At 41.5% G+C, this 7,730-nt stretch overlaps 1 long non-coding RNA gene across 1 annotated transcript; it reads right to left on the bottom strand.

Annotated features, from left to right (window-relative positions):
* Window positions 1-668: 668 nt before the first annotated feature.
* Window positions 669-6,884, bottom strand: LOC120885649 (uncharacterized). The gene is made up of 2 exons (XR_005728372.2): window positions 6,211-6,884; window positions 669-1,183 (listed from the first exon to the last, which is right to left on the bottom strand). It is a non-coding gene; the product is annotated as an uncharacterized LOC120885649 (long non-coding RNA).
* Between the last annotated feature and the right edge of the window lie 846 nt (window positions 6,885-7,730).

Genomic DNA, 7,730 nt, shown 5'->3' on the forward strand with positions numbered 1-7,730 from the left:
TATTTGGTCTTTGGGGGCAAGTGGCCAGGCCTGGTGGGTTGGAACCATTCTTCTGAAGCCAGGCCTTTGGCTAGGACTCTGGTATCAGAGAGCCAAAGTGTGGTGGAGGAATAGGGAAATGTCATTTATTAATCAAGTTTTGGACATTTTGGGCCAGTTGTGACAGAAGTTGTTGTTTACCTATTTAATGCTGTCACTATTAGCAGTCTGGCAAGACTGGTTTATAGCAGGATGACTTCTTAAAAATAGATAGATAGATAGATAGATAGATAGATAGATAGTAGATGGGCACAATACCTTTACTTATTTATTTTTATGTGGCACTAAGGATCGTGCCTCACATGTGCTAGGCAAGTGCTCCACTACTGAGCCACAACCTCCGCCCCTAGGCTGACTTATCGAGCTGCTTATCGTAGAGAAGATTAAAGTTTCTAGGTAGTTGTGGGTTAAAGTTCTATTTTGATATATAGTTTGGCCATTGGCCTTTGGTATATTCAGTATGTCCCTTGCAAGTCATGCACTTAGTTTTCCTTTATCAATATGATAGAACCTCACATTTTAATCATGTTTCATAGTTAGCAATGTACGTTTATGTGTATCTCCATAATTAGTAATGCAAGATCTTGTTGTCTTCCTTGTAAAGCTAAGAAATGTTGATTAACTCAAGCTTTGAGACTGTAAAAGAACTTTATTTGGGAGTCTTAGGAATTGCAATTCAGGAGACAGATTCAGATAGAACATAGTAGGCATTCTGAAGGAGGAAAGGGAAGTGGGAGCATATATAGGCAAGCAGTGCTGAGTTATTGGCAAAGCAGGAAAAATTCCCTTCTCTGGGAAACTTCTATCAATTATTGAGAAGGGCAATGCTGACAGGGATAATGTGACTGGTTAAAGATTAGGAAAAAATGCATATACATAGTGAAAATGTCCACAAAACAATAATCCAATAACTTCTTGACACAGAACTTGAGTCTCTGGATACATGGGAATTTGCTCCGTCCAGATGACCATAATGGAAGGTGAAGGTCAGCCAAAACTTCCCAGGCAGCAGCTGGAGGCGTGTGTGAATCCTGTTTCCTTAATGGCCTTCCAACTCCATTTTGAAAAGCTCTCTCACCGTTGCTTTTATGGTGGCTTTTCTTTATATTTTTATAAAGTTAAGTGTCTTTCCAAAGTCACAAAGCTGCAAGAGACAAATTTGCTTAGAAATGTCCATTTTTTTTTTTGTTTTATTTTGGCACCTATCCAAAAAAACACCCCCTTTGGCTTTCACAAATGCCCTGGTCTGAACAATAACTTATCTGATCAGCCTGTGCCACCCACTAACTCCTCCAGGTCTTTTCCAGGCCAGCCACCCAGTGAGTGGAGTCCAGTGATTTGTTTAAACCACAGCTTTCTTTTAAATCTGTCCCATCAGCAACATGTTGATGAAGGTCAAACACAGAAAGTTTCTGTTAAAAGATGATTCGCAAAATGAAACAATTGTGAAAATGAAGCTCGATGCTTCCTAGTTTAATATTCCTTAAGGAATCAGTAGCATCAGTTTGAATATGATAAACACAGGACAAGGACAATATGCATTTGTGTCAATGTTTAACATCTTCCTTGAGCAATTTTTTTAATTACCATGCAGCCTCTGGCCTTTCAAAACTCACTTGAATGCTTAAAAACAACAAAAATTGTGTAAACGCACCAGTTACAAACCCATTCAAGATTATTCCCCTTCAACAGGACTGTTGGAGCAGAATGTCAGTTTATTTTCTGCAGTCAATTAATTCTGCCTTTCTTAAGCAGAATGTCTAATTGCCTTAAGCTACAGAGAGGTTTTTTCTTTCTTTTTTTTCTAGAACAAAAAGCTGTCTGCATCATTTATGTTAATACAAACCTGCAGGTGGCAAATGACTGCTCTTTGAAATGAAGGCAAATGACTACTTTGAGACAATTGAGATGCATTAGGGCTCTTGATTTCAGAGAAAGGAAACATTGAAGCAAGAAATAAATTGGTCTTGAGCCATTTATGGACTAACAAGCACCCCATGATCCCTTTGTGAACCTTGGGTTCTTGGGCTGGCTGCTCTTCCAGCCCTCGGCCAAGATCCCCCTTCTGCGGGACTCTCAGTTCTCCTCTTTGCTGTAATCCTTGAATTAATGAACTCCTCAGGGAGGGAGGATCCTTTAAGTCAATATCAAACTACCCCTGCATCCAAAACTCTTCATAAATCATTCAAAGCAGGAATTCTTCAGGGTAAGAGGTAAGCCTTGTGCAGCTCTGCTTTAATTTTGTATCATTGTTAGAATTGCAGGAGATGATCTGGTCCAAGATCTTAACTTTCGACAAGGAAAATATGTATTAAAGGCACTATGCCCATTTTATTGACAAATTATTTGAGTCTCTTGATGAGTGGAAATTGGGACCAAAACACCAGTTGCCTTGTGCTGTTTTCTCTCTATGGAACCCCTCTGCCACTAAATAGAAGAGACAGACATCTCTGAAGGTTCCTTAGTGTCACTTGTCTGGAATCCATAATGGGCTTTCTTCTAGAAATTTGCTTATTTAAATATCGGCCAGGTTCTACTTTAACCCACTACATTGCTGTAATCCTCAAAGCAGCTCAAGTTCCTGAAGAGGTTCCGAGTATGCCACCCCAGAATGTGTGACTCTGGCATGGGGATTCTTTTGAACTGAAGGCAATTGAGAAAAAGCAGACCCAGGAATTAGATAGAAATTTAGAGATATAGAGAGAACGCTCAGTCTCTAAAGGAAAAAAATATCACTGTTAAAATAAAGAACAAACAACTTGGAAAATGACTGGTGAACGAGACAAAGAAGACTAAGGAGACAGAAAAGGGCCAGAATGTAAGGATGCACGAAGCAGGCCATAAATTACTTTGTAACTTTCCAGTTCCCTGTAAATTCTCTGGAATGTAGTAAAACAGGAACAAGATCTTCCTAGGACCATTAACCCCTGGTGAGGATAAGGGCTCATGGGACCGTGACCCTCTGGTCTTGTTAGGTTGTAGTTAGTAATAAGCAGTGAAATATGAATCAATGACATAGCAGGGTCACAGGGGTGTCTTTGAAATTGTCCTTAATGAATGATCAACTAACCTGTAGAACCACAATAGGTGTGTTAACCTTGAGAATAAACACGAGGAAACAAAGGGAATGAATTGAATTAAGAAATACTTCAAGGAAAAAAAAAAAGATCAATAGGGTTAACTCCTGGCAGGGTCTACTGAGGTCACTGTAAAATTAGGATTTGTGGTTTTGGATTTCTCAATGTATTTCAGAAGGAAAATTTCATGAATAGCACAGGCACATTAAAATGAAGTCAGTCTGGTCATTGAGTCCTGCATCTGAGTTAACTTAAAATTGACTTGTAGATGAAGCCCCTCCCCATCAAAGGAAGTATTGCTTCCTTTCTCACTCAGAGGTGACCTACACAGTCTATTATGAGAGTGTTCTTTGCTTGAGCTTTACTTTCGCTCATAGTAAAATTCTCTTGCTTGACTTTTCACATCTGATTTGAAAGTCTCTTTGGTTGGGACACAAAAAACAAGGTTTGGAGCTTCAGTAGTTTCTGTGACAACCCCATCAAGAATTGGATACCTGATGGCCAGAGACATTGATGTTAAACTGAAACTCAAACCAGATGTCCTAATGGGGAAAAAGGATCTTGCTCAATATTTCTCAATCCCAAGGGTAGCGGGCTGGAGATATAGCTCAGTTGGTGGAGTGCTTGCCTAGAATGTACAAGGCCCTGGGTTCAAACCCCAGCACCAAAAACAAACAAGCAAAAAACCCCAAGGGAAGTGCAGCCCCTTTGGGTTATACATAGTCTGCCTAATTATATGTGTTAATAGTCAGACTTGACATTTAGTATCTAGAGGTGCATCTCACTCTTGAGATTTCCTGCTATCTGCTTTGAGAATGTGGACCTTCCCTTTATAATAAGCCTTAAATTTTTTTCTGGGACATGAAAGAAACTGAAAGGTTTGAGTAGAGATCTCTACCTCTGGAAAGACCTTCTCAGACCCACATCTGAGCTCTATCCACCCCCTTTATCTGCCTGAAAGCCCCCCATGTTGTTGTCCCTTGCCAACTAGCACTAGGAAGCAGATGACAGTCTTACCACAGAGATGGCACCTGGAGAGAAAGCTCTGCACAAACACACCTTACTAACTAGCACTTCCCTTCCGTTTGTTCCCCATCTGTTTACCTTCTCAGGTTCATTGCCTCTGAAAGTCTCAACCTCTTTTTCCTTGGTCTTATCTGGTCTCTACAAATTTGCTGTTCTTTTGTTAACATGCTAGATAAGCCCTTCTGAGTTCCTCATCCCTGAGTTTCTCCCCCAGGTCTAAGTAGGATACGTGTGTCAGTAAACCTCTGTTTGTGATCCTGTGTCTCATCTTTCCCCTGTCGGTCATAGCTGCAGGGCCCCAGCTGAAGGAAAAGCATCTCTTCCCTTTCTTTCACACCCTTAAAGCTCAAGTGCTGGGCCTGATAACTAAGCTTCTCTGAAAGCTAAGCCTTGAGGTATTGGGGAACCCCAAATGAGCCTGGAGATAGGGGAGACCATGAGGCTGATTGAGGATTTATGAGGGGGAGTCTCTTGGAGGTTAAGGGGAAGAGTGGCAGAGAAGGGGTCAGTTGGAGAATTTCAGCTACTGTGGATGGGTGATGGAGAGAAGGGTAGTTTTCAAGTGTAAGGGAGGGAAAATGCTTTCTTCTACCTTTCTAAATTCTTTGGTTGGTCTACAGATTAAATTGACATGAGACAGGCTAATAGGAGAAAAAACAATTTTAACTACACCTGTATGCACAGGAGTCCCACAGAAATAGGAGACTCAAGAAATAACCAGCTGGTTGAGACTTACATACCATCCTGAGCTACAGAAGGGAATAGGGGCTTGGTGCTCCTGGGGTGCTGCAGGCAAATTGTGGGAAGGAGAGAGAGGGAATGTGTGGTGAACAGAGGTTGCTTTCCTATGCAGGTGAAAAACTCTCAGGGAGAAAATGTCTTTGACTAGCTCTCTTCCTAGTATGGGTGTATTCACTAGTGAAAATTTTCCTTATAAATTTAAATTTCCTTTACAAAAGGGGAAACTTACACTTTGTTTTAGGCCATTAACGGGAGGTAAAGAGCTTTTCAGCATTGGCTTCTTCACAGGGCTAGGGAATGGTCTGATGGGAGAGGAGCAAAGGTATGTTACATATGTTCTGATACGTTGCTACAGGGCTGAGGACATGCCATCCCAAAATATGTCTCTTTAGCATAAGAATTAGCACAGAGATTACTACAGGGGACAACCCACAAGACTGGTACCCAAGGAGCTCCTAGACTAGGGATCAATGATTCTTAATATTTTCTGGTTGCGGATTTCTGCTCATCCCCATGGGTGGCCCATGAATTTCAGACTAAGAACCTCAGTCTAATAGGAAAGGCAGACACACAAATTATGTCAGGGGATGTTTGATCCAACAATACAAGTGTCTAAGCAAGGGTTCTGAGCTTTGGCTGCATACAGAAACATCTAGGGAGCTTTCACAGAACACCCCTGGTCCCACACCCAGAGGAATGGCATGACAAAACCCCTGTGAAAACTTCTAGAGTGATGCTGTCAATAACAGAAAATATGTAGTGATAGGAAATGTTAACTTACTAAGAACATTCATCAGATGTAATTAGCACAGAATACCATAAAGATCAAGACCTGGTAGAATTTTGCTGGAGGGAATTAAAATCAGGAATAAAAATTCCATCAAAATATTTGTTGATCACTAAGTAATTATGCATCACATGCATTGTTTTATTTAATGTTCACAACGGGTCCTATGGAGTAGTTATGATTATCCCATTTTGTAGATGATAAAACTGAGGTTTAAAAGTATGAAAGAAAAAGTACTCTGGACAAGTAAAGGAATAGGTGTATTGGGGTATTACAATGGGAAGAACATTCACTTTATGAGGAACATCTCAAAGAAAGGATAGGGAGGCTGAAGTTTCTAGAAGCAGGTAAAGGAGGGAATGAATCTTACAAGGGTCTCGAGGAAGGGTGGAGACAGGTTTTAGCAAGGAATATGCTAGGGGAGGGTGGTTCTTGACAAGATTGTTTCCCAGAATACAAAAGGTAGAGGGACTTCTTGACCCTTACTGTTTTCTCAGGCTCAAGTAAAATTTAATATGGTCAAAAGACTGAGCAACTTACCCAAGGTCAATCAGTGGCTCAGCTGGATTCTCACCCAGAGTAGCTGGTGCAGTCTGTTCTAGATTTGTGGCCAGAACATCCATTTCTGTAGAAAAGATTGGGTGTTCATCCAGGAAAAGTCAGGCGAAGGGAAGACTTTGGAGTGTAAGATCTTAAACTGAGTTATTCTGTGAGCCTGGACGGAATCACAGGAGTTGAGTTCCAATTAAATAGCTCTGGGAATGTGACAGTGGTCCCTTCGCCTTCTGAATATAGCCCTCATTGCTCTAAGTTTTCTTTTTTCCTTTTTCTCTCTATTTTCCCCTCCACTCCTCCCTAACAAGATTAGGGAGACAGTGTTGTTATCTTTTCTTCCCCTAGTTAATTGCCCTAGAACACACCCACTACAGGAAGGAGATGGCTTCTAGGATCTGAAAGTTTCCCAAGTTTCCGTAGGGACCCCCTGCTGAAGTGTAACCCTTGAAGAGTTCCTTTAAAACCTCCCAGTCCCTCCTGATGGGGAGAGTCACAGCCTTTGGGACAGGAGTCCCCGGAGTTTCTCTTTTGCTAGCAAAGCAATAAAACTTCTTTTTCCCTTTTCTCAAAACTGAGTCCTCATTATTAAATGGGCATTGATTGGCACTGCGGAGAGGGACCGAGTTTTCAGTTATAGGAAGAGGAGTATTTGAGAAATCCAACAAACCAGGATCCAGGACAAGGGCTTCTCTTGGACTAATAAAGTGGGAGCTCCCCGCCTCTTGTAGGCAAGGAAATCAACTGGAGCTGGCATAAACCCCTGGGCAGAAGCTGGCTCTGCTTTCCTCCAAGGACCTTAGATATCCCCTGGGGTTTGGACAGAGGTGGGAAGACATGCAGAGAGCCTGAGAGGCCTGCTCCACTTCTGAGCTCCCAGGTAACCCAAGCCACCAACTGGCCGAGCTTTACTTTAACTGCTTCATGTTCATTAGACATCATTCTCACGGACTCATTAAGCAAGTTCAAGGACCTTTAGTGCTCTGTTGACTGAAGTAGAAAATGAAAATGAGTTTTTACACTTGTGCAGCTTAATAATTAAAAGGCAGAGAGACGGTTTTGTGCTTTCTGACATGTGGGGCCTCAGATAAAGTTTCCCTGGGGTTCCTAATGCCAAGACCTTCTCATTTTATACAGATTTATTGAGTATTCACAATGTACTAGTACCGACATGGGCCATTTAGTGACTAAAATAGATAATGGCCCACCCTCTGAAACTTCCAGTCTAGTAGAGTAAGGAGATAATAAACACAATAAATACATTATAGAGAATAATAGAAACTAATATGGGATTTAGGAAAAAAAAAAGAGCAAAGGAAGCTGCTTAGAAGTTGTGGTAGCTTTCCAGTACTGTAATAAATACCTTTGTTGATAAGAAGAATCAACTCATAAGGAAGAAAGTTTCAGACCCTCAGTCCATGCCCCTTTGGGCCTGTGACAGCATAGTAAAACCCGGCAGGAACATGTGGTTGAGGACGTCTGTTCACCTCCTTGTGACCCAGAAGCAA

This window comes from Ictidomys tridecemlineatus, chromosome 1 (genome assembly GCF_052094955.1).
Source record: "Ictidomys tridecemlineatus isolate mIctTri1 chromosome 1, mIctTri1.hap1, whole genome shotgun sequence".
Classification (NCBI taxonomy): Eukaryota; Metazoa; Chordata; class Mammalia; order Rodentia; family Sciuridae; genus Ictidomys; species Ictidomys tridecemlineatus.